The sequence below is a fragment of the Microtus oregoni genome, unplaced genomic scaffold (assembly GCF_018167655.1).
Source record: "Microtus oregoni isolate MIOR12 unplaced genomic scaffold, Mior012 000009F_ref0000495, whole genome shotgun sequence".
Taxonomy (NCBI): domain Eukaryota; kingdom Metazoa; phylum Chordata; class Mammalia; order Rodentia; family Cricetidae; genus Microtus; species Microtus oregoni.
The window spans coordinates 26,730,875-26,736,930 of NW_024543068.1; positions in this window are offsets into that span (position 1 = coordinate 26,730,875).

The following is a 6,056-nucleotide window of genomic DNA, read 5'->3' on the forward strand; positions in this document are numbered from 1 at the left end:
TTTTATGATTTTGTTTAGATATTCTCTCTCTGCCTTTTGACTAGTTTGGATAAGGGTTTGTCTATTTTGTTGTTTTTCTCAAAGAACCAGCTCTTTCTTTCATTGATTCTTTGTATTGTTTTGTTTCTATTTTATTAACTTTAGCCCTGAATTTGATTATTTCCTATCATCTCCTCCTCCTGGGTGAGTCTGCTTCTTTTGTTCTAGAGCTTTCAGGTGTGCTGTTAAGTCGTTAGTGTGAGATTTCTCCACTGTCTTTATATAGGCAATTTCCTCTTAGCACTGCTTTCATAGTGTCCCATAGATTTTGGTTTATTGATTTCTAAGAAGTCTTTATTTCTTCCTTAACCAAGGTGTGATTGAATTGAACACTGTTCAATTTCCAAGAGTTTGTAGGCTTTTTGCAATTAGTGTTGAATTCTGACTTTAAACCATGGTGATCCGATAAGATACAGGGGGTTATTCTAATTTTTTTTTTATCTGTTGGGGTTTGCTTTGGTACCAAGTCTGTGGTCAATTTTAGAGAATGTTCCACAAGGTGCTGAGAAGAATATGAATATATGTGTGTGTGTGTGTGTGTGTGTGTATTCAATATATATATTGAATTGTTCTGTGAATGTCTGTTAAGTCCATTTGAGTCATGACATCTGCTAGTTTTCTTATTTCTCTGTAAGTTTCTGTCTGGGTGACCTGTCCATTGGTGAGAGTGGGGTGTTGAAGAATGCTATTAGTGTGTGGGGTTTGATGTGTGATTTAAGCTTTAGTAATGTTTCTTTTACAAATGTGGGTGCTCTTGTATTTGGGACATAAATATTCAGAATTGAAATGTCATCTTTGATGGCTTTTTCCTGTAATGAGTGTGAAGTGTTCTTCTCCATCTCTTCTGATTGATTTCAGTTTGAAGTCTATTTTGTTAGATATAACTACATCTGCTTGTTTCTTAGGTCCATTTGATTGGTAAATCTTTTCCAAACACTTTACTCTGAGATAATATCTGTCTTTGAGGTTGAGGTATGTTTCTTGTATGCAGCAGAAAGATGGATCCTGTCTTTGTAAACATTCTGTGTCATTTTATAGGTAAACTGAGTCCATTGATATTAAGAGATGTTAATGACCAGTGATTGTTAATTCCTGTTATTTTTTGGTTGTAGTGTTTTTGTGTGTTTCCCTTCTCTGGGATTTGCTGGTGTCAGGTTATCTGTTGCCTGTGTTTTTGTGGATGCAGCTAATTTCCTTGGGTTGTAGTTTTCCTTCTAGTACTTTCTATATGGCTGTGTTTGTGCATAGGTATTGTTTAAATCTGGTTTTGTCATAGGATATCTTGTTTTCTCCATCTATGGCTATTGAACACTTTGCCAGAAATAGTAGTATGGGCTTACATCCGTAGTCTCTTACTGTCTTCAGCTCATCTATCCAGGACCTTCTTGCTTTCAGGGTTTCCATTGAGAAGTCAGGTGTAATTCTGATAGGTCTGCCTTTATATATTACTTGGCCTTTTTCCTTTGCATCTCTTAATATTATTTCTTTACCTTGTATGTTTAGTGTTTTGATTATTATATGGCGAGGGAACTTTTTTTCCCTTTGGTCCAGTCTATTTGGTGTTCTGTAAGCTTCTTGTACCTTCATAGGGATATCCTTCTATAGGTTGGGAAAGTTTTCTTCTATGATTTTGTTGAATATATTTTCTGTGCCTTTGAGGTGGAGTTCTTCTCCTTCTATCCCTAATATTCTTAGATTTGATCTTTTCATGGTGCCCCATGAAAAGATTTCCTGGGTGTTATTGTGTTAAGAATGTGTTGGATTTAGCATTTTCTTTGACTAATGACTCTATTTCTTCTATTGTATCTTCACTGCTTGTGAGATTCTCGCTTCCATCTTTTGTATTCTGTTATGCTTGCATATGTAGTTCCTGTTCATTTACCAAACTTTTCTATTTTCAGAATTCCTTTGGCTTGTGTTTTCTTTATTGGTTCTATTACAGTTTTCAAGTCTTAAACTGCTTGCTTTATCTGTTTTTCTTGAGTTTAAGAGATTTATTGTTTTCAATTTTTTTGTCTGTTCTTCCATTTTTTTTAAAGGGAGTTTTTAATTTCCTCTTTAAGGGTCTCTGTCATCTTCATAAAGTTATATTTAAGGTCATTTTCTTCTACTTCTTCTGGGTTAAAATGCTCAGGTCTTCCTGTTGTATGACCACTGGGTTCTGGTGTTGTCATGTTGCTTTTTAGGCTGTTGAATGTATTCCTGAATTGGAACCTACCCATCTCTTCCTCCAATCCTTGCAGTCAGTGTCTGTGTCTTAGGGAGCTGCTGAGATCTCTGGGAATAGGTGAGTTTGGGGCAGAGTGGGGATTGTAGATTACAGGGTCTGATCAATGGGGGGGGGGGGTCTGGAGCAGGCTGCCTGCAGGTGGCTAACCTGCTGGCTGGCTAGTGAAGCTGAGGCAGGTGGGGGGAGGGACCCGAGGTTTTCCCCCAGGTTTTCTGGGGTCTAGAGATTGGACTGTCCAGCTGGGGAGTTGTTCACTCACCTCTTGCTCTCCTCTGTCCAATCACAGTCTGTGCACCAGAGATCCTCTGAGGTCTCAGGGCATGGGTGGGTTTGGGAGCAGAGTAGCTTACAGGGTCCAATTGATGGGGGGGGGGGGGGAGTGAGCAGCTTACCTGTAGGAAGCTTGCCTGCTGGCTGGCTAGTAAGCTCATGGTCTGAGATTTTCATCTACTTTCACTGGAGACCATTAGCGTGGAATTAATAATTTCTGGAACAGTTATGTTGCTTTTTTATGTTTCTTATATTACTGCATTGAGATTTACACATCCGAGTTATTTTGTTGCTTGTATGTTTTTTAACAGCTGTATTCTGTATTTATTATGTATATGGGTGTTTCCCCTGCATGTGTCTGCACCACCTAGGTTCAGTGACCAGGAAGGACAGAAGAGAGCATCCAATCTCTTTGAACTGTAGTTACCTGGGAAGTGATCCTAGGACCTCTTCAGAGCAACAAATGCTATTTATCATGGAGCTATCTTTCTTCTCACCCATTTAATTTTTATTTGGCTCTTGTAAAAGGAAATACAAATAGCACAAAGAACTTGAGCTCCGGAGAGCAACAAGTTGTAAGTTTGATTTTCTAGAACAATCATATTTAATACTTTAGTGAATCTTTATGAAAACAGTAAAAACTTTGTAAAAGACCAATCTATATACCTATTATCCTATAGATAATATGTTTTTGCCTTTTCATATGTGGCACAAAGTGTTAAGCTAAAAACATTACAAACTTTTACAAATCAAATCGTTAAATTGTTTCATTTTCTAATCTAAAATTTCAGTCCTAAACCAAATGGCTACTAATAAGATATAGTTCCCCAGCTGCCATTTTTTCTACTGAGAATGCAATTCCAATGGGATAATGCCTCTGTTAGGGAACACAGTACTAGCCTTATCAGCAGCTATGTCTGAGGAACTGGAACTGCCAGTCCTAGTTGCCTCAACAGCATTCCCAGGGATCCGGGTATTTTTCTAACACCGATGTGAGTTCGAAGCCTGTGGATTTCAGGATCTGGGTTCAAAGCTCATCTATTTACTATGCAGCCTATAGACTGTTGATTCTGGAACACACCCTCCTTGGTAAAAAAAAACAAAACAAAACAAAACAAATTACAGTCTCAAAAATCGCCTAATTGAGGCCTTTTCTCTGCCGTAATTCAAATAATTGAATGGCTCTGGAAAAGAGAATGCTTTGTAGGGAATGTGGATGGCTTTCAAAACAACTGTGTAAGGAACCGTCTGGACTCAGGTTGGTGGGGTTTTCAATGTACTATAGCAGGAAAATGGCCCAAGATGGGGATACAAAACTCCAGTTCTGATACTTGTTTGCTATGGTTAAACAGGAAATGCTCTCAGCAGGCTCACTGCTCTGTTGCTTTGTTGTTTTCATCTGCTGAGCTAGGCTCTCCTTAGCTGACTTGGATCTGTGCTTCAGAGGCTGACTTTGAAATCTTGTTTCTCCTGCCAACTCCTTAAGATTGAGATTGCTTACAGGTTTGCTCACTGCATCTGGCTTTCGGCTTTGTCTCCAGGTAGTGGAGCAATTTTGGAAGGGTCTAGAAACTCAGCACTCACCAAGCTTAAACAACTAGGTCATAGTGGCGCAGACTCATGGAAGTAAGTTGTCTTAAGTATGTAAGTATGCCTTCCAGTTTCTCTGCTTCTGGTCATGCAATGAGTAAGGATGTCCCCAACTGGCCCAGAAACACGAAGCCAAGTAACCATGGTCTAAACCTTTTAAAACCATAAGCTCCAATCAGCCTCCTTTACATTGTTTCTGGCAGGCATTTGGTCACAGTACGGGAAAAGTGACCAACGAAGTTCTGCCGCCAAACAGGAAGGAGATCGAAGACATCACACATTATTTTTTCATGAGATTAGCATAGCTGCTTTCAAAATTCCCACCCAGTTACAAAACCCTACAATTCCTCCCTTCACAAATGGAGAAAGTATCCTTTATTCCATTCTCTGGAAAGCCCCGGGTATAAAGACCTCTCTTTATTAACAAGATCCCAACAACACAGTTTTACTCTCCTCTGAGGTCAGCCTTGGGAATTCTATGGCAACCCTTCTCTCCTTTGCCTCCCATCCTCCAGTCCTTCGGGTAACTAAACCCTCTGCCGTTTATGGCTCACCGTGGTCCCTCCTCTACTCACACACTACCGACACTTCAGTTCTGGCACTTACCTGACACATAGGAACGCCCAACTGTGTTCCTTCCTCTCAGAGAATAGTCTGCTCAACTCAACTCCACTTGGCTCACTAAGGTTTACATAGGAGAAACCCTTTATTCCCTACTGTTATTCCATAATCAACGCATCAGGAAAGCCTGTTTGGTCTCTAAGATGTATTCTAGACAAAATACTGCTTTCCTGCTGCTTTATCCAGATGCATGCTAGCAATAGTTTTGATTCTCCTCCTTGCTTTTAAAACTCTATTTCCATTCTCTCTACTCGACACGGCATCCAGATGATTGCACTAAAATATTAAACACATCACTCCTCTACTCCAAAGGCCTAGGGGCGTGGCCTCTTACTGTGGGACTTCACTTCCCTCTGCTCTTCTCTGTCCCAGCTACACGGGCCCTCTTACTGTTCCTACCTTCGGCCAGAAACGTGACTACGTGCAAAACTTTGCATTTGCTGTTCTCCCAGGAAGTCTCTCTCTAGCTAGCTGCGTGGCAAGTTAATTCCAACATCAGCTTCTCACGAGCTGCGTTACTCTGTCACGTTTTCCAAAACTGTGAGATCTCACTTGTTTATGCTTACCTCAGCACTCACGATCCAACCCACTATGTTCGACAAGTCGTATTCTGTCATCTCTCTTCCCAGTAACAGCAGGGACTTTTATTGTCACATCAGACACCTAAAACAGCACTTACAAGATGGGTACCCAATAAGTATTTGGTATAGAATTGAAGGGACCTGTAACAAAAACATTTCGTGAAAACACGAAGACAGACTAGTGTCTGTCTTTGTGCGTGGCTAAACAAAATCTGACCAGTTTTGGTGTCGTATGTAATGAAACCACATGTTTTTGTTATGTGATTAATGCTTTGTTTCTGTGTTTTAAGCACCAGGGAAAACATTCTCTTTATTATTAAGGCCTTACTTCGGTCAAGGAGAATGAGTTCCATCTTATTTTCCAAAGGTTATTCTGTGTACCTGACTGCGTTAGAGATAATAAAAGTAGAATCTGCTGTATTAGAAAACTCCCATTTCTGAACGCTGGTGCTCAAATGACCTCAGGACTGAACTGCAAGAGAAAACACATGGTTATTAAGTATACTATTAAAATGATGAGATAACTATACATTGATGTCAAATTTATCTTAGGAATTGTAGAAGCTCCATCTTCCCGTTTGTTTTGTCTTTTGAATCCAAAAACCAGGGCAGGGGAAATAGGGAAGGGAGAGGTGGAGGGGTGTGTGTGTGGGGGGGGGGGGGGACGACGACGACAGTGACTCAGTTTACATAGTCGTCACGCTGTCACTAGAAGGAGCACCCGT